Source organism: Antechinus flavipes, chromosome X, assembly GCF_016432865.1.
Source record: "Antechinus flavipes isolate AdamAnt ecotype Samford, QLD, Australia chromosome X, AdamAnt_v2, whole genome shotgun sequence".
Lineage (NCBI taxonomy): Eukaryota > Metazoa > Chordata > Mammalia > Dasyuromorphia > Dasyuridae > Antechinus > Antechinus flavipes.
Window position 1 is genome coordinate 13162497 of NC_067404.1, and position 24428 is coordinate 13186924.

The 24428-nt window shown below is 41.9% G+C and overlaps 1 long non-coding RNA gene across 1 annotated transcript; it reads left to right on the forward strand.

Annotated features, from left to right (window-relative positions):
- Window positions 1-4468: 4468 nt before the first annotated feature.
- On the forward strand, window positions 4469-5247 carry LOC127542920 (uncharacterized). Its single transcript, XR_007948921.1, has 2 exons — window positions 4469-4640; window positions 4918-5247. It is a non-coding gene; the product is annotated as an uncharacterized LOC127542920 (long non-coding RNA).
- The last annotated feature ends 19181 nt before the right edge of the window (window positions 5248-24428 follow it).

Sequence of the window (24428 nt, forward strand, 5' to 3'; positions counted from 1 at the left end):
CAGGGCTATGAAGTTTCTTTATTTAAAGGCCCACAAAACAAAGTTTTTGTTTTTACTATAGTCTGGCCCTCCAACAGTCTGAGGGACAGTGAACTGGCCCCCTATTTAAAAAGTTTGAGGACCCCTGTCCTAGATAGTGCTACCACCTTTTGTGAGCACAAATACAAAAGGTCCCTTGGCAAACTGGCAGCCTGGAAAAACAGGCTGTTGCCTAGAGAAAGCAGACATGGTTATCTTCTGTTGTGAGCAAACCACTATACAGGAGGTACCACTTGTGAATTCCCACCTGGGAAACTAGGCTGTTGCCTGGAGAGTATAGGTATGATTCTTTCCTGCTCTGAGCAAGACACCAAACACAAAAGTCCCCTGGAATATTGTCAGCCTGAGAAACCAGGCAGTTGCCAGAAAATAACAAGTATGTCTACCTTCTGCTATAAGCAAGACAGAAAACACAAGGGTATCCACAAATTGCCAGCTTGGGAAACCAAATTAGAGGAGATAAGGCTACCTGTTGTGAGCAAAACACCAAACAAGGGGTATCTGACCATTTGCTACCCTGGGAAACAAGGCTGTTGCCTAGAATGAACAGTCAGGCCACCTTATAATGATTTTTCAGACTCAAATTTTTCCAGGGTTGTGTACCAGACATGAGGTACACTTGGAAATTGTCAACCTGGGAAACCAGAATGTTGCCTGGAGAGAGCAGGTAGGGCCACCCCCTGCTATTAGCAATACACTAAATAAAACAGGCCGTGATAAATTGCCTAGCTTCCAATTTGCAGGGGTCCTATGTGTTCGGTGTCTCACTCAAAATAGGAGGTAGCCCTTCCTGCTCTTTCTTAAAAAACAACCTAGTTTCCAGAGCTGGCAATTTACCAGGGCTCCCATTTTGTTGGTGCTTTGCTCACAGCACAAGGTATACCTGACTGGTCTGGGGGCAACAACCCGGTTTCCCAGACTGGCAATTTGCCATGGCCCCTTGAGTTTGGTCTCTTCCTCAGGTATCCCTACCTGCTCACTCTAGGCAACAGCCTTGTTTTCCAGGGTAGCAAATGGTCAGAGACCCTTTGTTTTGGTGTTTTGCTCACAACAGGTAGCACTACCTCCTCTAACTTGGTTTCCCAAGCTAAAAATTTGTGGACATCCTTGTGTTTTCTGTCTTGCTTATAGTAGAAGGTAGATCCACCTGTTATTTTCAGGCAACTGTTTGGTTCCCCGGGCTGACAATATGCCAGGGGACATTTGTGTTTAGTGTCTTGCTCAGAGCAGGAAAGAATCATACCTACACTCTCCAGGCAACAGCCTAGTTTCCCAAGTAGGAATTCACAAAAAGTACCTCCTGTTAGTGGTTTGCTCACAGCAGGAGGTAACAATGTCTGCTTTCTCCAGACAACAGCCTGTTTTTCCAAGCTGCCAATTTGAGGGAGAGGTGGCTTTTGTGTTTGTGCTTACAACCCTACCTAAGAAACAGCCTGGTTGCCTGTGCTGGCAATTTGCCAGGAGTCCCTTTTAAAAGTTTGATGTCTTGCTTAATGGAGGATGTAGTCCTAATTACTTATTCTCTTCAAAAAACAGCCTTTTTCATGGCTTTTTCAATCAAGTGGCTGGCAATTTTCAACAGGCCCATTGTGATTTACTCACTAAGTCACAATGCTTGCTTTAGGCAACAACCTGTTTTCCCAGGCTGAAAATTTTCCAGAGCCCCTTGCTTTTAATATCTTCTTCATAGAAAGGATTGGGCTATTCCTAAAATAATAATGAGAATAGATTGGCCCAATCTGCTCTCTCCAAGCAACAGCTTGGCAATGTGCCAGGGGTCCCTTGTGTTTGGTGTCTTACTCAAAGTAGGAGGGAGACTTACCTGCTCATTTCAGAAAACAGCCTTGTTTTTCAGGCTGGCAATTTGCAAGGGACCCCTTGTGTTTGTCGTTTGCTCACAATAGGTAACCATACCTGCTTTCTCCCGGCAACAGCTTGGTTTTCCAAGTTGGCAATTTTGGGGGGTTCTATGTGTTTGTTGTCTTACTCATGGTAGGAAGTAACTACACCTGTTCTCTCCAAACTACAGCCTGGTTTCCTGGACAAACAATTTATCAAAGTCCCCTTTTGTTTGGTATATAGCTCACAGCAGGAAATAGCTCTACCCAGTGTCTTCAGGAGTTTGGTTTTATGGGCTGGCAATTTTCTAGAGGCAACTTGTATTTTTTGGGTCTCAGCATGGTGTACCCCTACCTAATCTTTTCGGAACCAGTCTGGTTTCCTGAGCTGGCAATTTGCCAGGAGCCCATTTTATTGGGATAACTGAACTTGTTCTCTCTAGAAAACAGCCTGGATTCCCAGACTGACAATTTTCTGGGGCCCCTTATGTTTTATGTCTTGCTCATAATAACGGGTAGCCCTACTATTTTCCAGGAAACTGCCTGACTTCCCTGGGCTGGCAATATGATAGGGGACCTTTTTTGTGGTGTTTTGGCCCCAGCAGGGGGTAACCCTACTTGCTCTTTTCCCAGACTAGTTTCCAGACTGGCATTTTCCCAGGAGCCATTTGTGTTTTAGGATTCATAGCAAGGTGTAGCTCTACCTACTCTAATCCATAGAGTGGTTTCCCAAGCTGGCAATTTGTCAGGTGTTTGATTTCCTACTCATAACAGTAACCATACCTGCTCTTTTCAGGCAACAGTCTGGTTTCCTGGGTTAGGAATTTGCCTGGTGTCCCTTCTGTTTGGTGTCTTGTTCAAGCAGGAGGTAGCCCTACCTACTCTCTCTTAAAAACAGTCTGATTTCCTGGGTTGGCAGTTTGTCAAGGCCCCTTGTGTTTGGTGCCATGCTCACAGCAGGGGGTATCCCTACCTGCTCTCTTCAGGGGGCCTTTGTGTTTAATATTTTGCTCACAGCAGGAGGTAGATCAACATTTTTACCACAGAGTTCTGACCAAACACCACCCTCTCTTTCCACTGTGCCTTCTGGAATGCTAGTTCCATAAGCAACAAATTTCCCTTCCTCCTGAATCTTTTCTTCTTCCACTCCTTCCATCTTCCAGTAATCAATGAAACTTGACTCTTCCCCAATGATACAACTTCCATGACTGATCAGTACTAGCTATACCTTTACAAATTCCCTTTGACTCACTGATCTAGGCAGGGCAATATTTCTTGGTTCCCATTGCCACTTCCAGATTCTCTACCTATCTCCATCACTCAGTAACCTCTCCTCTTTTGAGGTTCATGCTATTCATTTCTACCACCCAATCAAAATCCTGATGGCTGTTGTCTACAGATTTCCAGATCACTTCTCTTCCTTCATCAATGACTTTGATACCTGGCCCCAAATTTTCTTCTCCATTCCAACCTCTGTTCTCATATTAGGAAACATCATCAGGCATACTGACTCCATCAAAAACTCTGAACACTCAGTTCTTCAACCTAGTCATTTCCCACGACTTACTCCTCTGTTCCACTTCAGCCACAAACAAAGATGGCCATACCCTTGACGACTATTAACTGACACTTATTATTAATGACTAGTCCACTGACACTTCAGCTTTAAGCTCCAAGCATTTTATCTGGATGTCTCTCATGCCTGAAACTCTCTGCCTTTTCTTTACTCTGAGTAATAACTTTTTTGATTTTTTTTTAAATTTCAAATAAAATCCCATTTGTTACAGAAAGGTTTTCTTAATCCCTCTTAATTATAGTGCCTTTCCTGTTATTGTCCTACTATAATTTGGTTTTCTCTTGCTTTGGTGGGGGGGGTGTATCTGTGTATTCCCACATGCACAAATGTGACATATTCATATATGTAGACATGGAGAATAGAGAGAATATGAGAATAGAGAATAAAGCATAGAGCATATACATATGAATATATAAAAATACAAGTTTGTGGGTTGTAGGGAAATTTATGAAGTAAGCAGATAAAAATACATGAATATTCTTGCATGTTTATATGAAGATTATAAGAGTGCTGGTACATATGATTATGTAGAGAACACATGAATACTGCTATGTATGAATACAGAGGAAAAATATGAATATTCATGGATATGAATTTACAAAAAGTCAATCAGGTTTTGTTAGATAAACTGAGAAATGGACCAAATGATGGGCTGTTGGGGAATGGTTTTGTCCTAGTCCTTGTCTCCCTTGCTCTACCCTGCCCAGTTCCTCTAAAGGCATTAGAATACTATTACCAGATAAACTCTTTTGGAAATATTTGTGGGAATTGATTCTGGCTAAATAAACCTGCGGGGGGTCGAGGGGGGGGGAGGGTAGAAAAAACCAAAGGCAGTCCAACTGTAAGTGCCCCGCCCAAGACCACACCCAGGACCGTCAGTGACGTAAAGGGGAGGAGAGGGACCTGATTGGCTGGAGGGGACTATTACCTCACAGAGGTAGATGACTGATGTCATCGGCTGTAGGCTTTATATAGAGCCGCAGTGGGCCACCTAAACCAGACTCAGCTCCGCTTGGCTGGTGGCTGGCTCCCTGATTACCAACCAGGGGACTAGGACTAGGTATCGGAGGGAATAAAAAAAGATGTCAGAGGACAGAGCCAATGTTAACATGGGGCCTGGGCAATCTAACAACGGGCCCAGTGGAGCACCGGATGCCAACTCAGAAGCCCCTGGACCTTCAAATAAGGTTAGTAAATATCCTCAACTGGTCCCTACCAGATTTTCACCTTCCAATCCCCTGGGCCCACAAGATGGTTTTGTGACATGGGGAGTAGAAAGGGCTTCCTGAAGGGGTGGGCAAGCATGAGTTGGGTTTTCTGGAATGGGAAAAGGAGTAAAGAGAGCTGAAAATTCTAGGCAGAGGAAAAGGGACCAGGTTGGGTCACAGAAGGGGATGTGGTGGAAGTCAGAGTCAGGAAATAGGGCCAAAGCTCATGTTCCCTTTTCTCTTCTACTCTGTACAGGTCAGTCAAGCACCACCAAGAAGGAGGAGACGGCCCGCTCCCCGTCCAATCGAGATATGTCTTAAAGACATCGCCCACATCATCTCCCTTCTACAGACAGTCTGAAGTGGAAAAACCTTGAAGTCAGAAGCCGGAAGCCAAAAGCCAAAGCAAATTATCAGTGAAAACGATGCCATGGATATAGGATAACATCTTCATTTGGAGCCTTTTCAATTCCTTCAACAGTGTCAGTGGGTAGACACTTGACTTTGTAGAGAACTGACATTAGTATAAAGATAAAAAGGCACAACAGGAAACCTGTAGCCTACATTAAAATGGGCTCCAACCTAACTTGTTTCAATGTGTTTTTATTGAGTTGAAAGGAGGGGTAGAGTTATGAGTTCAATAAAGTAAACACGCACACATTATACAACCATTTTATATCAAATTTTAGTTCTCTTAAGATGGTAAGATCCTCCATTACTTGGTGTCTGGCTGGGAAATAAGAACCACATGCCGGGATTAAAGAGCCTAAAATGTGAGACTAGAGGGTGTGGGGAAAAAGGGAAGTTGATCCCATGCCCTATGGTGGGTGGGATGGTGGGTGGGGTGGCCCTGAAGGGTGGAACAGTGTTGACAAGGAAACTCCTGCCTCATAAAAGTGGGCAGTGATGTCACTGGTCATTGGTGCTCAGCAGGGGGTCCACCTTGCCTAGGCTCAATTCTGCTTGGCTGGTGGCTTTCTGAGGGTCCCAAGGGTTGGGAAGTAAACATCTGAGAAGTGAGACTTGTCCAAAGCCTACCTGAGGCTTCTATATTTTACAATCAAACAACCAGTAGAACTTGCTGAACAGGGGGCTGACCCTAGGAAAAACATTAGATTAGCAGGGTTTTCTCAATGGGAGGGAGTGATGGCTTGGGAGAGGAACATTGGGTGGTAGAGTCTGGAAGGACTGTAGGCTAAAAGATGTAGGACTAAAAGAGTTCAGAGATCATCCAACAACCTCCCCATTTTAGGAAAAGGTAAACTGAAGTCAAGTGGAGGGCAGGGGTCAAGGTCAGTCCAGTATACAGTGTAACTAGAAACTGATATGGAATTCTCTGTCAGACTAACTGGTTTGTCTTAGGATCTCCCTCCTCTGACAGCCAAATTTCATGGACCAAAAATCCCTCTCGGAAGGTGCAGCCCCAAAAGATGGTTTACAACCACTGAAAATCAGAAGGTTCCATAGAGCTAGGAGTTCTGGGAGTCTTTAGTTGTGTCCATGGGGTTAAGTGAAAGAAAAAAAAAGCCCTTAGGGCTTTGGACCTGCCTAGGATTATCAGTGAATCTGAAAAAATCCTGTGACTTCCCAGAACAGGCTTCTTCCATTTAAGAAATAAAGGGGGAATGACCCCTATCTACTTCATTCAGAGCCCTACTTGAACATTTCCCTGGGACTTGGAGGTGTTAGCTTAAGCCAGATCCCTTGTTTCCTTCCCTCAGAGAATTCCCAGTCTCGGGAGGGGAAAAGTATACCTTGGATAAGTCCAATGTGGTGAATGGAGGTAAACTTTGGAGAGACAGGGGTCAAGAACTGCTTGGGGGGAGGGGTTTGGGTGGCAGTTGGGCTTTTCTAGATAGGAACAGTGCAGATTATAGTTAGAACAGAGGTGGGAATTTTTAGTTGTACAAAGGGCCCTGCTCTGGGAATCATGGTTGGAAAGGAAGCCTGAATAAACCCTTGACCCAAGATCACAGGGATCTGTAAAAATGATGCCCATATAAAATAACACTTTCACTGAGAGCATTACAATTGCTTCATCCAAACCCTCTGCATCTGAACACTTAAGGCACTCATTTATTCAAGAACAGACATTAGTATAAAGATAAACCAAAATGGAAGAACCTGACTTATCCCTTCTTGTTAATAATGACTGAAAGGGGCATGGGCATTCAGCAAAGTGTGGGCACACATACAATCATTTCATGGAGAATTTTGAATGATATCATTTTTCATAGTGGGACAAACAGAACCTTCTACATGCTTTGGCCACCATTTGACTGACTTTCTAATGGGAGAGATATGGCAACCAAAGGCAAAACATAAACTCGTGGAAAAGGAGGGTGAAAGATTGGGACATATCTCATACAGAGGAATCCTTGTATGTTCCCCCATAGAAAAAGAAACAATAAAGATATTCATATATAAAAAGAAAATATGAGTATTCCTATATATGAATATAGAAGCAATATATGAATAATCCTATTAATGGGAATAAAGAGTTTCCATATATAGGACAAGAGAAAATAATTGACACATAAATATGATTCCTTACATTTACATATGAGAGTATATATATATATATATATATATATATATATATGAATACATGAAGAGAATATATGAGAGCTTATACAAATGAATATATTCTCCAAATCATATAGATTCTCTAAATCTACATACATGTAGAAAATAACTACATATATTCATATATTTATGTATTCATTTATTCTTTCTATATTCATATAAACATTCATGTATATGAATATATAATTACAGAGAGAATAAATGTGTACTTATATATGCAAATATATAAAGAAAATGTAAATATTCATTTATATGGCTATAAAGAAAAAAAGATTGGTGTATTCATGGATAAGAATATACAAAATCGATCACTTTTATTAGAGTGACGGAGATGTCCTGGGTGGACAGGGAAGCTGGGCCGCAATCATGGAGTCTTTTCTTCCTCTTTGCCCCGCTATAGGAATGGTAACAGTCAGATAAATCGAATGGAAGTTTGGGCCAATCGCAGCATGGTGGGGGGAGGGGAAAGAATCCAAGGGGAGGTGTGCAGTAGGGGAATTGATTCAAGGCAGTTAAGAGTGGAATGATCGGTGGGCGTCCATGGAGACACTGATAGGGTTAGAAGGAGGGGGACTTCTGTGGCGCTGACGTCACTTGTACTCGGCGCGCAGCATGGGGTCCACCTTGCGCAGGCTCAGCTCCGCTTGGCTGATGGTTTCCTGAGGATCTCGAAGCCTAGGCATGAATTTCTGGGAGGAGAGTGATGCCAGACGAATCCGCCAAATGCTCCTCGAGGCTCAGGAGCAAAAGTATGGAAATCAAGTGGCCAGGAAACATGGATCAGCTCATGGGTCAGCGTGGAAGGTAGGGTTACAATCCCCAACTGAAAACTTACTGAATGTTCTGCCTTCCAACTCTCCCTCTCCCCTCCCCCTCTGAGAATGGATACTGGGAGTGGGGCGTCTCCAGTTCAGAAAGCAGATCCAGGAAGATCCTTGGCGTTTGTTCTGGCAGAGCTTCCTGGTAGGGGCTGTCCCAAAGGAAAGCATTACATTAGAACTTTTCTCCTCTGGAGCCAGGGGTTGGATAGGGTAGGGGCTATGATTTGACCAATTTTGGAGGATAGAAGGCTAAAAGGATGAATACAGAGAGGACTGGCGAGACTTACAGGAACTGATGCTAAGTGAGATGAGCAGAACCAGGAGATCATTATACACTTTGACAACGATACTGTATGAGGATGTATTCTGATGGAAGTGGATTTCTTTGACAAAGAGACCTGAGTTTCAATTGATAAATGACGGACAGAAGCAGCTACACCCAAAGAAAGAACACTGGGAAATGAATGTAAACTGTTTGCATTTTTGTTTTTCTTCCCGGGTTATTTCTACCTTCTGAATCCAATTCTCCCGGTGCAACAAGAAAACTGTTTGGTTCTGCAAACATATATTGTATCTAGGATATACTGCAACATATCCAACATATAAAGGACTGCTTGCCATCTAGGGGAGGGGGTGGAGGGAGGGAGGGGAAAAGTTGGAACAGAAACGAGTGCAAGGGATAATGCTGTAAAAAATTACCCTGGCTTGGGTTCTGTCAATAAAAAGTTATTAAAAAAAAAAAAGGATAGAAGGCTAAAATAAACTTCAGAGTTCATCTAACTGAAGCCATCAGGAGGGCAGGGATATGGCCAGGGTCACACAGCCAAGAAGGGGTAGAGCCAAGCCTGGGGCTCAGTTCTTCCTTTCCTGCCATGCTGACTTGCTTCCATCTCGTCCTCTTGTCCTCCCACAGCCAAGCTTCATGGGCCGAAGGTCCCTGGGAAGGTGCTCCCCAGAAGCAGGTGGAAAAGTTCCCCATAGAACTCGGGGTTCTTGGAGTCTCCAGTTAGGACTTCGTGGAGTAAAAGAAAGAGTAATCCAAGCCTCCAGACTCCCCCAACCCCAATAACGAGCCAGCCTGGCACACCCAGTTAGCAGGCCGAGCCCGAGCAGATCCCATGCCTTGCCTGAACGGGGTCCTTGCCTTTCTGAGAAAGGGGAATGGCCCCCAGCTGCTTCCCTCAGGGCCCTGTTTGAACCCTTTCCTGGGGGGGGGGAGCCTAGGCCAGGTCCCAGTCTCTGTCCTGGTGGGTGAGGGAGAGGGCGCCTTTGACTTGGGGGACATGTAGTAGTGGGGACAAAGGGCCGGGCCCCGCAGAGAGAGCTTTGGGATATGGGGGCAAGCCCCTCGGCTTGCCGGACGTGAGCAGTGGTGGAGTTGGGCTTTTGGGGATGGGAAAGAAGGTGGAAATGGTTGACAGGAGCAGAGGCGGGTACTGGAGTCGGGGCAGAAGGGGCAGGCTGGGTGGCAGGAGGGGCCCGGGGAAAGGAAGGGATCCTTAAGAAGCTCTTAACCTGAGCCCAGGTGTGCTGACCTTTCCCACAATGGGCAGGTCAGTGTGGTCGTGCCCCCCAGGGAAAGAAGGCTTCTCCCCCAGCTCGCACAGATCAGCCTCATGGGCATCGATCACTAAGCTCGGCTCCTGCTGCCAGACACCCAGAGAGGCCCGAGCAGGAGCCAAACCCAGTGGTTTGTCAAAGGGAGGCCAGAGATGGAGGAATAGAAACCTCAGCACAAGGGCTGTAACCACGTCCTCCCCAGGCCCAGGAGGGGGTCATTTCAGTCCCTACCTTAGCTGAGTAAATACCTGGTTACTAGAGAGCTATGAGAAAGCCCCACAGAAAAAGCTGCAGCCTATTCCAATGTGTTATTGAACAGCATATGTGAATTGAAGATAATGTATACACACATACACATACACACACACACAAAAAAATAATTTCAAATTGAATTTTAATTGAGATACATTTTGCTACTGAAGGGATAAAAGGGGATCATCAAAGTGCCTTAAGAAACATTTTACTAATTTATAAATATGTATATATGTATAAATATATATATGTAATATATATATAAATATATGTATACATTATTATTTCTATATAATTTATAATATATACTCATATATTGTGTATATCTTCTTACATGTATTAGTATCCCACAGTGTCTGCGTATACATAGATATAGAAAAAATAGGGGCACTCATAAGTGAATGGAGAGAACATATATGCATATCTATGCAAAAATATATGAACAGATAGAGAGAATATTTGAGTCTCTCTATATGTTTATATATATAAATCTAGAATCAGTCCTCAAATAAATGGAGAGGCAATCTATGAGCCATATAAATAAATATATGAGTACTCACATATATGAATAAAGAAAGAGAATACATGAACCCATATATATGAATATAAGCACAGAATATTTGGGAACTAATGTTTAGGAATATATAAAGAATATGAATATGTGAATATGGTTTTGTTGTCATATTCTTTATACATAAATATGTGTTTATTTATATATGATTATGTGATTACATATAGACATGTAGAACACAAAGAAGTCCATGAAATCTGTACATATAATTATATGAACAATAATTGAATACTCTTAAATGGGAATAGAGAGAATGTTAGTATACTCACTTATATGAATATAAAGAGAAATTTTTTGAGTACTCATGAATAAGACTATACAAAGCCAATTGGAGTTTTTTTGGGTGATGGAGGGACAAAGATGGAGATAAAAAGAAGGCTGCACTGGAGCCTGGGGAGCCTGTTAGGCATAGAAAACTGCTGGCTGCTCTAGCTATTTGTAGCAGCTGGGGGTGGGGGAAAGAAGAAAATAAGTAGAGAGTATGGAGAAGGGATGCTTACTACAGGGACAAGAAGAGAGGGGGATGCCTGTGGGGGGGACAGCAGAGGGATGCATGGCATTGGTAGGAGGGGCTCTCCTGCCCAAAGGAGTTGGGCACTGATGTCACTGGTCACTGGCACTCACTCAGTGGGGAGTGCCCATTAACCAGGCTCAGTTCCCTTGGACTGGTGGCTCCCTGAGGACTATTGGGGGCTCAGAATAGATATCTCAGGAGTGAGAGCTTCCAGAGGAAGAGCCCAAACCCTCCCTTCATGCTCATTATTGAGCTTGAAAAATAAGAAGCTAGAAAACACAAATACTAAGATACCTAGACAGATGCCAAACATAAGGTAAAGGTAGAAACTGGTGCTTAACAGACCTTCAGAACTTCCCTTGTCTTCCAACCCCATGGACTACAGGGAGGGGTTTAGGTGATTAATGGGAGCACTTCTGAAACTAGAGGCAGGTCCAGAAAAACCAGTAGGCTTTATTCCAAGTTTTAGAATTAGACCACAAACAGAACATCCAGGTTGGGGGCTGCTGTTAGTACTGGACTAGGAGGTTTTCTAACTCCTTTACATATATATATATATATACATATACATACATACCTTAGAGCTTGACTGGTCCAATGTGAGACCAAGGACATGACAAATGTGAGAAAAAGGGCAACTGAGTCGAAGAGGAGGGCAGGGACATGTCCAAGATCTTGCCTGCCAGACTAGCTGGCTTCCATCATTATCCTTCCCTCCTCTGGCAGCCAAAGTTCCTGGTCTAAAGGTCCCTGGAAATGTGCTCCCCCGAAGGAAGTGGGCAGGTTCCCCATAGAAACCTCTAGCAGTCTTTAGGTGGGACTATGGGCTCAGAGGAAGAGCAAAGCAACATCTCCTCCCCCACTTTTAGACCAGCCTGGGATTTATAATTAGCAGCATGAGCCTGAGAAAATCCCATGTCTTCCATGAATGAGTTTCTTCCATATGGATATAACCAGGATGAGCCCCAACAACTCCACTCAGAGACTAATTGAACATTTGCCTGGGGCTTGGAGATATTAGCCTAAGTAAGATTCCTGTTTCTTGTTGTGAGAGAACTCTCATTTTAAACTAAGGAAAAAGTTTTGTCTTGGACATGCCCAATGTGGTTGTGGTAGCAAAGCCTTGGTAAAGGATACAAGTCTTGCAGAGGCAGGGGTAAAGAATTGCCGGGGAGGCTGATTGCATTTGGGCTTTGGAAACACCTGATTGACTTGACTGGTGGAATCACTCTGAACAGGTCAATGGAGCTCTGTCCACTAGGAAAAGATGGGAAGGCCTCCAACATCCAAAGATGAAAGCCAGATCTCACAATGTCTTCAGAAATATCTGACTGATGATGGATGGAGTCATTGGACAAAGGCAAAATGGGCTGAGGGCCCTGGTTAAGTAGAGAAATCTCATGGGAAAAGATCGGGGAAAATCTGATACATTTCCTCATAATAGACATTCCAACCTTTGCATATATATTTTGACCTGTATTAGTGCTCGTCTCTTGCCTCCCCATAAGCTGAGAATCAATATGTGCTTTAGATGTATACTTATTGGTCAATACTCTTCTTTACTCCTTTATTGTTTCTGTTTTAGTATCTTTGTACACATGAAGCCATATATGTAGATTCCCCCATAATTTTTCTATGGTCACATATAGATGAGCCATCTGGTCTCTGGTGACTCATATAGGAGATTATTCCTATTTTCTCTCCATATGGTTCTATATATAAGGACTCATATAGTCTTTGGGATTCTCATAAGAGTTGTTACTGTTTGTCTTTCATTCCTGAAGAGCACCATGACACTCAGAAAGTGGTGCCATGACAAGCAAATGAATTAGATTCAGAGTCATCTGGTGGCCAGAGAGAGACCAGGACACCTGGAGGTAGCCTTGGATGACCTATAAAGGCATATCACTTGTGAGTATTCATTCAATTCATGTTGTATAGATAGAAGTACCCTTATTCTCTGTCTCTATTACTACCACCGGATATGAACCATATATTAAATATAGGCATTCTTTGCTCTGTGTTGGATTATAGAGCCTTACATATGTATGTTAAGATATATAGCTACAGATATATATTCTGATATATACAGGATTATAAAAAATCATTCAGTCCTGATTAAAGAGAAATTAAAAGAGAAAGTGGAGGATCACTTCCTTGAATGAATGTACAAAGGAAATGTATGAGATATCATGGACAAGAATACCCAAGGGCCGAGGGGTTTTGAAGAGTGGGACAGAAGGCTGACTGCACAAGACAGCAGGGGGTCCCGGGGGTCCTCTCTCTCCCTGTGTGGCTCCTAGAATGATAACATTCTGGAAACAATGCTGACAACTCTAGATACCTAGAGCTGTGGAGGGGGGAGGAGAATTGAACCCAAGAAGTTATGTAGGGAGTGGGAAATGAGTGGTAGAAGGACTGAATGGGGAGAGACTAAGCCTAAAAGTCTGTGTAGAGGAGGGGAGTGAGTGGGATGTCTGGGGGGGGCAGTGGAGGGAAGAGCAGATGTGGAAATTGGGAGACTCCTGCCTCATCGAGGTAGGTGCTGATATCAAGGCAATGGGTGCTCAGCAGGGAATCCACCTTGCTGATACTCACCTCCCCTTGGTTGATGCTTCCCCGGGGTCACTGAGGGCTTAAAATGAATTTCTAAGTGGGGGGGCGGGGAAGAGGCCAGTGGATAAGCCTAAAGCTCCCCTCAGGCTGAGGCTCCTGAGCACAGGAGAAAAGTTGGCAAGAAACTGAAATCCAAGACCCCAATCTTCCTGCGCATGGTAGGGAAATGGTCCATCCCCATCTGGTCCCACAAAAGAACATTTACCATGGACTTCCCTGGAGTCCAAGACATAACAGTACCTGTGATCAAGTGGAGCTGGGGCACAGGAAGACAGAAACACAGGAACCAAACACACTCCTACAATTATATACATACTCACTCTCATATGAGTTCAAGTATGCCATAAATTATTTTAATATGGATCAATGAGTTATCTTAGTAAGGAGACAAAAGGGAGTATCATGATTCCCTTCACAAACATCTGACTGACATGAAGGGCCGAGAGGTCAGGCAGACAAAGGCAAAATATACTGAGGTCTTAACTTCTAAGGAAAATATCATGGGAAAGGATGTTGGAAGATATGGAGAAATCTTATGGAATAGCGTTTCAATCTTGCATGGGTATACTGATGTGTAGGAGTACTCCCTGTCCCCTAGAGCTGAGGATCAATATGTTCTCTTCGCATATTCCTATGTATCAATACTTTTCTATACTCCTTCATTGGTCATATTTTAATCCTCATAAATCTTTGTATACATTATATTTGATTATATGCAATATATGTAAATTCCTTAGATTTCCTTCATAGTCATATACAATCTGGTCTCTTGTGACTCATATATATATATATATGTATACATATATATATGATTATTTTTGCATTTTCTCTATATGGGTGCATTTATGAGCACTTATATGTTCTTTTTCTATTTCTGTAAGCGCACATCAACTGTGAGTACGCATTAAGTTCACATTTTCCCTACCCCCCACCCCATCTCTTACTATATAGGAGCCTTGATATGGTCTCTGTATGCTTGGACAGAGTTTTCATGTATTCTCTGATGGGGACAGAAGCAGTAATATCCTCTCAGGAGAGGATGTTGAGAGGTAAATATAGCAAGAGGATGTATACACATATGGATAAGAGAGAATATGAGTCCGTACTCAAATACATAGGAAGAGAATGATTGCCAGTGTTTATGAAGATGTAGAATTTATGACTAATAGAAATGAATTTATAGCATCAGTATATGTCCACAGGAATGAAGAGAAAGAATCTGAATAGATAAATATACGGAGGAACTGATTCTGTCCATTGATCTCTAAGTTCTCCTATATAATGTATTCATTTGTACAAAGAGAGATTCTGCAGTCATATATGAGTTCTCACAGATGAATTCAGAATATACATTAGTTCAATGTAGGCAATATTTGCTGTTTGTAGGATGGTATTGTTATACATATTCCCATATATAGGATTATAAAGAGAGTCATTCCATACTCATAAAGCAGAGTAGAGGGAGAGGAAGTGAGAATTAACACCCTTCCATAAATATCTGGAGAACATTTTTGGCCCCTCATGGATAAGAATACAGAAATCTCAGGGGTTCCAACGAGGAGGCCAGTGAGCCACCTGCACAGACAGCAGGGGATCTCGGGTATCAGTCCTGGTCCATGGGGTCCTCTTCCTCCCTGTCTGAACTTCAGAGTGACAATGGTCAGAGAACACTGCTGGCAGTTTGAGCCACCTCTAGTGGCAGAGGAGGGGTAAGGAAAGACCCTTACCAGAAAGGACTTTGGGAGATGAGAAAATGGGCACCAATGTGGGGATGAGTAAAAGAGCAAAGAGCCTGAAAGGCTGTGTGGAGGAAAAGGAGTAAGATGTGTGGTGAAGGCCAGTGGAGGGAGGGGTGGCATGGAGGTTGACAGATTCTTGCCCCAACATCTTCTGAGCTGAGGTCAGCAGCCATTGGCGCCCAGTATGGGGTTCCACCTACCCCAGACTATGTGTCCCTTGGTTGATGATTTCCTGGGAACTTTGAGGGCTTGCAGTGAATATCTGAAGGGTGAGGCAGGACAAAGGCCCCTGAAACACATACTCCCTGAGCATGGGAGAAAAATGGGCAGAAAATATAAACCCTAGAACCCAGGAATACAGCCCGTGGTGAGAAAATGGTCACCTGGTCTGCATAGGATATTAGCCTTCCTGCCCCTGGACCCTGAGGTCTGACATTTCTTGTGAGCTGGAGGTAGGGGGGGTAGGTCTGGTTCAGGACGTAGGTCCAGGGAGGAACATGGAATTTATTCCAATCTTTAGGGTTAGAATAAGGAGAGAACTTGCCAAATGGGGACTAGCCCAAAAGAAAGAATTAGAATGGCAGGAGTTTCTCAGACAGGTTGTGATGAGGAATGAGGATATAGGTATGAGGTCTGGTTGCCCTAGTACGTTTGGAGAAGATAGCAGGCTACGAGAGACCTCAGAGCTCATCTGGGCCAACCTTCTCATAAGAGAAAAAGGGAGACAAGAGGAAGGCAGGGACATGGCCAAGATCACAGAGATAGAAAGGGGCAGACACAGGCCTGGAGCTCCAGTCTGTCTTAATTACCAAGCTTGCTGGCTTACATCTTTGTCTGACCCTCCTCTGGAAGCAAAGCTTCATGGTCTAAAGTCTCTGGGAAGGAACTTCCCAGAAGGAAGTGGGAAGGTTCCCCATAGAGTTGGGACTTCTAGGAGTCATATCATCTGCAAAGAGTGATAATTTGGTTTCCTCATTACCTACTCTAATTCCTTTAATCTCTTTTTCATCTCTTATTGCCAAAGTTAGCATTTCTAATACAATATTGAATAGTAAAGGTTTTAGTGGGCAACGTTGTTTCATTCCTGATCTTATTGGAAATTTATCCTCATTACATATGATGCTTGCTGATAGTTTTAAATAGATGCTACTGATTATTTTAAGGAAAAATCCATTTATTCCTATAGTCTCTAGTGTTTTTTAATAGGAATGGTTGTTGGATTTTATCAAATGCTTTTTCTGCATCTATTGAGATGATCATACGGTTTTTGTTAATTTGGTTATTGATAGAGTCAATTATACTAATAGTTTTCCTAATATTGAACTTGCTCTGCATTCCTAGTATAAATCCTACTTGGTTTTGGTATATTGTCCTGAGGATCATTTTCTATAATCTCTTTGCTAATATTTTATTTAAGATTTTTGTATCAATATTCATTAGGGAGTTTCTTCTATAATTTTCTTTCTCTGTTATCATCCTACCTGGTTTAGGTATCAGTACCATGTCGGCGTCATAAAAGGAATTTGGTAGGAGTCCCTCATTCCCTATTTTTTCAAATAGTTTATATATTATTGGAGTTGATTGTTCTTTAAATGTTTGGTAGAATTCACATGTAAATCCATCTGGTCCTGGGGATTTTTTCTTAGAAAGTTGATTAATAGCTTGTTCTATTTCTTTTTCTAAAATGGGACTATTTAAGCAATTTACTTCTTCCTCTGTTTATCTGGGCAACCTATATTTTTCTAGGTATTCCTCCATTTCACTTAGGTTATCAAATTTATTGGCATAAAGCTGGGCAAAGTAACTCCTAATAATTGCTCTAATTTCCTCTTCATTAGTGCAAAGTTCTCTGTTTTCATTTTTAAGACTAACAATTTGATTTTCCTCTTTTCTTTTTCTAATCAAATTTACCAAAGGTTTATCTATTTTGTTGGCTTTTTCATGAAACCAATTCTTAGTTTTATTTATTAATTCAATAGTTTTTTTTTTACTTTCAATTTTATTAATCTCTCCTTTTATTTTTAGAATTTCAAATATGGTACTTAATTGAGAGTTTTTAATTTGCTTTTTTTTCTAGCTTTTTTAGTTGCACGTCCAATTCATTGTCTTCTCTTTATTTTATGCAAGTAAGCCTCTAGAGATATAACATTTCCCTTTATTACTGCTTTGGCTGCATCCCACAAATTTTGGTATGTTGTCTCATTATTGTCATTCTCTTGGATGAAATTATTAATTATGTCTATGATTTGCTGTTTCACCCATTCATTCTTTAGGATGAGATTATTTAGTTTCCAATTACTTTTTGGTCTTTTTTCCCCTGGCTTTTTATTGAATGTAATTTTTATCACATCATGATGTGAAAAAAATGCATTTAACATTTCTGCCTTTCTGCATTTGAATTTGAGGTCTTTATGTCCTAATACATAGTCAATTTTTGTATAGGTTCCATGAACTGCCGAAAACAATGTGTACTCCTTTCTGTCTCCATTCAATTTTCTCCAAAGATCTATCATATCTAACTTTTCTAGTATTCTATTTACCTCTTTGACTTCCTTCTTATTTATTTTGTGGTTTGATTTATCTCATTCTGAGAGAGCAAGGTTGAGATCTCCCACTTTTATAGTTTTGCTGTCTATTTCTTTTTGCAGCTCTCTTAACTTCTTTAGAAATTCCCATGCTATTCCACTTGAGGCATATATATTTAGTATTGATATTGCTTCATTATCTATGGTACACTTTAGCAAGATATAGTTTCCTTCCTTATCTCTCTTAATTAGATCAATTTTTGCTTTTGCTTGATCCGAGATCAGGATGGCTACCCCTGCTTTTTTGACTTCACCTGAAGCATAATAGATTCTGCTCCAGCCTTTTACCTTTATTCTGTATGTATCGCCCTGCTTTAAATGTGTTTCTCGTAAACAACATATTGAAGGATTCTGGCTGTTAATGCAGTCTGTTATCCGCTTCCGCTTTATAGGGACCAGGGAAGCAACAGAAGAGCAGCAGCAGCTGCGCTGGGATTGTGCTGAGTCACTCCTGGTGCTGGGTGGATGTGGACAGGTCCCATGAGACTTCAGCGCTTTGGGGTTCACTCTTTACCTTTTGTGTTTATGTTGGATGTTTTATAACTTCTCTGCTGATTTACTGGCTTGCAACCAGAGCAGAGTAACCAACACTGTGGTAGAGTCCTCCCTGTAGATTCTCATCCAAGTGGAGTCTGCACTGCCCTGCCTCCTGCCCCAGGTTTGTTCAGCATGCCCTGGCCTCTGTACTCTGCCTTCCTGCCTGTGCCTGGCCACCTCCCACACCCAACCGAAACAGATCTTTCTGGCAATCTTCGAAATTATCTTCTGCTGGTAATTTGCTACACTCCCAATATTTGTGAATTCTGCCAGTCCAACACTATTTCAGAGGCTGAATTTTGTAATTAGTGCAAGGGTAGTAGGAGAGCTCAGAAAAAAATGTGTGTCCTCTCCACCATCTTGGCTCTGCCCCCCAAAAGGGAATTTTTTAAGTTGAGTATAGCAAGAGAATGTATGCATATATACACACAAATATATACATGAAAAGAGAAAACATAGGTACACCTACAAATGTATAGAGAGTGAATGTAGGGGTATTCATACATAGCAATTGAGAAAATGATTACCACTGTTTATGAGGAAATAGTATTGATTATTCATAGAAATGAATGTATATAAAGCATTAATCAATTCAGCTACATAGGAAGGAAGAGAAAATACCTCAGTACATTAGGATACATATGAATCTATTCCCTGGCTTTTTATGTATGAGATATCATACATTATCTACTCATTTGCACAAAGAAAAATTATTTATACTTTATAGGATACTGCAGTCATATATGAGTATTCATAGATGAATCAGAATACACATATGGTAAATACAAGCATCCCTTGATCTGTGTAAGATTAGTCACATATATATTCCCAGATATAGGATTAAGAAGACTTATTCAGCACTGAAAAAGAGGAATAGAGAGGGAGAAAATGGAGGATTACTCCCCATGACTATACAAAGCCCTCATGTATTAGAATATATAAAGCCCGGATTTTGATGAGTGGGAAAGAGAGCTATCTTCACAGACAGCAGGGGGTCGATGGGCATCAGTCCTGGTCGGGCAGTCCCTTCCCTCTCAGCATTGGCTGGTGCCATGACAACAGTGAGGCAGCTGGAGCCACTTGTATCAGCGGTGGGGGAAGGGAAGCGAAGAGAAGGTCTTCAGGAGAAGGAATGGGGGTGGGGAAATGAGCCTCAGCAAGCCTGTGGGAGCAGGATGCTGATTTCAGAGAGAGAAGTGAATGCAATGTGTAGTGAGGGCTAGTGTTGGGGATCCTGGCTGGCCAAGATGGGCACTAACATCATGAGCCACTGAACGTGGTGGGGGGGAGGGTGTGGGGGGCGCTTGCCCAGACTCAGTTCCCCTTGGCTGATGGCTTGCTGAGGACCCCGAGGGATGGGGCTGCATACTTAGGGATGAAGAAGGCCAGGGGTCAAGCCATCTTATTCTCCCAGTTCTCTGACAGCTAAGTATTATGGACTGAAGGTACATGGAAAAGCATTCTCCAGAAGGAAGTGTGTAAATTCCTATTGAATTGGGGGTTCTAGGGGTCTTCAGGTAGGACTGTGATATAGATACACATATTTATAAGAAAAGAAAGAATGTAGATTTTCCTATGGATTATTAATGAATGAGAACTCAAATAGGTAGGAATTCTCAATGTTTGAGAGGGCATAATATTTATCACTCATATAAATGAATATATAGAAAACATTAATCAAAACATGTACATAGGAATAAAGAGAAATATCCTGAATGCATAAATATACAGATGAATTTATTCTGTCTTTTTATGTATGGGTTGTCATACATTATTCATTTCATGAAGAATTATTTGTACTTTACAGGAGATACTCTGTAGTCCTATGTGCATACAATAGGTGAATACAGAATAAACATATATTAAATATAGGCCTTGTTGGTTTGTGAAGTATTATATAGTGTATGTATATTCCCATATATAGGATTATAGTCATGCTGTACTCATAAAGAAGAATGGAGAAAGAGAAAATGGAAGATTACTATCTTTCATGAATGTACAGAGGAAATATTTGAGTCTTCATGGATAAGAATACAGAAAATCCAGGGGTTTTAAGGAGGAGGATTGAGGACATCTGCACAGACAGGAGGGGGTCACTGGGCATCAGTTCTGTACCTGGGGTCCTCTCCTTCTGTGCCCATTTTTCAGAATGACAACAGTCAGGAACCTCCACTGGCAGCTGGAGCCACTTGTAGCGGATGGGGGAGAGGAGAAATGAGCAGGAGGAGGTCTTTGGGAGAAGGAAAAAATGAGCAGGAGTGGGATACGGGAAATGAGCTTGAAAGATTGTGTGGAGGAGGGAGGCTGACCAGGGAGAGGAGTGAGGTGGGTGTCTAGTGGGGGTCAGTGGAGGGAGGGGCAACAGTGGGGACTGGGAGACTTCAGCATCCTCAAGGTGGGCACTGAGGTCACCGTCCACTGATGCTCAGCAGGGGGTCTACCTCTTCCAGACTCAGCCAATCTCTGAGAGCTGTAAGTGAATATCTTAGGGGTGACAGAGACCAAAGCCCGGCTCAGTCTCCTGAGCATGGGAGAAAAGTGGGCAGGAAACATAAACCCCAGAGCCCAGAACTCTTTGCCCATGGTGGGGAAATGATCCTCAACTGGTCTGTACCAGACCCTTGCCTTCCGTCCCTGGGCTTTGAGATGTGACTGGCCCTGTGAAAAGCGGGGAGGAAGCCTGAATAACCCCTTTCCAGAACTCATGGGCCCTTTCCTTTCACGCCTTGGGCAACTCGGTGGGTTTTAGAAAGAAGGCTTCTCCAACCTGCACAGATCAGCCTCATGGGCTTCTATCCCTCCATTTGTCCCCTGCTGCCAACAGCCCGAAGAAGCCAGAAGCAGGCGTCAATCCAATTGTTTGTCAAAGTGAAGCCAGAATAACAGATGTGCAACTTCACCAGGAGCTCTACAAATACTTCATCAACAGCTCTTCAACTTGCACAGTTTTTCACTTAATTTATCTCAGCAAATACTGAAGTTAATACAAAGTTAAGAAAGGTACCAGAGATAATGATGTAGCCTATGATGTAAACCTTCAAACCAATAATAAATTGGTGATTGAAAAGTCAATGTCCATTGAGGAAAGGATACATATATTCTCTTTCTGTGTGTTTGTCTTCGTATCTCTCTGTCTCTGTCTCTGTCTCTGTCTCTCTGTCTCACACATACACACACACACACACACACACACACACACACACACAGAGAGAGAGAGAGAGAGAGAGCCAGCATTTTTCTTTTCCATTTATGTCTTTGAAATTAGGTTGCATAATGGTTTACTGATTTTACTCTGTATTAATTTCTTTAAGTTTTCCCAAGTTTCCCTGAAATCTTCCTATTTTTCATTTCTTATAGTCCAGTAATACTTGTTTATAGTCATGCACCATGAGGCAGCGAGGTAATACATTGGATAGAGCACTAAACCTGAAGTCAGAATACCATTCAAATCCAGCCTCAGACATTTACCAGCTCAGTGAGGCAAGTCATTTAACTTCTGCCCTTGTCAGTTCCCTTAACTGAAAAATGGGGATTATAACAGCACCACACCATGCCATTAAGTGAAATAGATGGAATCATAAAGTTAGAGCACTTAGCACAATAAGGGGAGGGCTTATAGTAGTTGATGATCAACATTCACTTAGCACCTACTATGTGCCAGGCCATAGGTTAAGCTTAATGGGTTCACTCCCTCAGAATAATTCATTCATTTATTTCTGAAATCAACAGGGCTCCATGTTGTTCCAGGTTCTTTGTGACCACATAGTGTTGCTGTTCATATTTTGATAAACTCTTAAAGGTTTAAGAACTTAATCCTGCCCCTATGATTTTTGTGACATGTGCTATATGGATCTACTTTTTGCCTCTTTGCAGTATATACTAAAGAATGTAATCTCTAGCTATAAGGCCAATCCCATTTTTAGTCAGTTTTTAAACTTAACAAATTGTTTTCCAGAATGAAGAAGTTACAATCAACATTGATTAAGCAACTATCATTGCAGAAAGCTCCCTCCTAGGCAATGGGACCAATACAAAGTTGTAAAAGGAGACTCCTAGCATTTATGGTTCCATAGTATAAACTCAGTATTACACACTAAGTACATTACAGCGTTATAAACTCAAGAGCTATGTGAAATAATCTGAGCTCTATTGTTTTGTTCTTTATTGTCTTTATAAAATCTCTGTTTTGTGAAATGAATTGTTCAATAGGGGAAGTAGGAAGAATATATTCAGAAATGAATTCAGAAATGATCAAACATGGGATGGTAATCAGTACATACACAAACACAGGCAGAAAGAAACACAAACACTTCCACATTCACTGATATACACACTGGTGAGCCAGGGAATGATGGGATGCAAGTTAAAACATACACATGCTCCAACACATAAACATTCATAGTTGTGAACCTCCATTATAATCATCTCATTAAATATTTTAATCAATATGGATTAGGAATTATGGAGATGAAATGAAAGGTAGGTCTCAAAAAGACCTTCACAAACATTTGATTGACTTGTAAAGTGAAGTCTGTCTGTTGGACAGACAAAACCAAAACAGGTGAGAGACCTTACTCCTCTATAAAATTTCATGGAAAAGGGTGGTGGAAGAGCTGGATGTGTCTCTTTATGTAGGAGGATTCCTCTCTTTTGTATATATATTGACATGGGAGTACCAATCTCTTCTCTCACTGTACACCTTCCTCATCTAAGTAATTTTATGTTCTTTTTACATATCCATATATACAAATATATACGAATACTCCTCCATCCTTCTTGTTCATATGTCAGCACTCATATATTCTTTTTTATATATTATTCAGTATGTGGCACCTGAACGTGAGGTAAGAATTACAAGAACCAGATCCGTTCATGAGAAGGATGCTTCCAGAGTTAAGGAAGAAGAGCCCCGGTAAGACTTTTTTAGTCGGGGTAATTAAATGGGCCAACACATCAAAGGGCCGAACCAGGAGACTGATGAGAGACTTAAATGCCTGTTCTGACTACAGTCCTCTTCTCCATTGGAAAGTTTTGCTTCCATGATAAGATCAACACCTACTACAACCATCCAGAGGTGATAGTGCTGCTTGCAGGGGGGAGCTGGGGAGGAATAACAGCAAAAAGCAAAAACAGGGAATTGCTAAGGGAAAGGTCAATTCTCCGAGAGCCTCCCCAGCTGTGGATCATAGCATTTGAAGGAGTTGCGGGCCAGCCTTTGCTGACACAGGTGTTTCGGACTAGGAATGAGATAAGTTGGAGGCAGAGGGAAGAGGAGAGAAGTCAGACAACGCAACCGCCTCTCAGTCACAGAGATCAGAGAACAGCAACGGTCTCTTAGCTTCCTTGTATCATCCCCTCACAGGAAGAGATCCATTCTGCAGGTCTGGGTTGGATCTCCAGCAGCCACTGTCAGGTGACTCCCATGTATTCCAACAAGTATGTGCAGGTTCCCTCATGTTTTCTCTAGAGTTACACATGAGCATTCGTGTATTCAATGTACGGAAATATACTATATGCTCTCTTTGACTCTTATTTATTATTATTCATGTATTCTCTCTGTATGTTGGACCACTTTACATGGTCTTTCTATTTATACTTCATTATTGAGTACTCTTTCAGTCCGTATTCCTATGCATACAAGTACCCTTATTCTCATATTCCTGTATATGAACATTGATATCCTCTCTGTGTACATGGACTGGAGTCTTCATATATACTCTGTAACAGGGAAGAAGCAGTAAGATACTTTAATTTATATACAGAGGATATAAGAAAACTTTTAGTGGTGAATATAATGAGAAAGTAGAAGGATACACACATATATACATATATATGAAAAGGAAGAATACGTGTATTTATTTAGATCAGTAGTGAGTGAATATGTGAATACTCGTATACAAAATAACAAACTAGAAATGTTTATGAGGAGATAGAATTTCACAAATCCTATCAGTAAATTTATATACAGTATCAATGAGTGCATGTC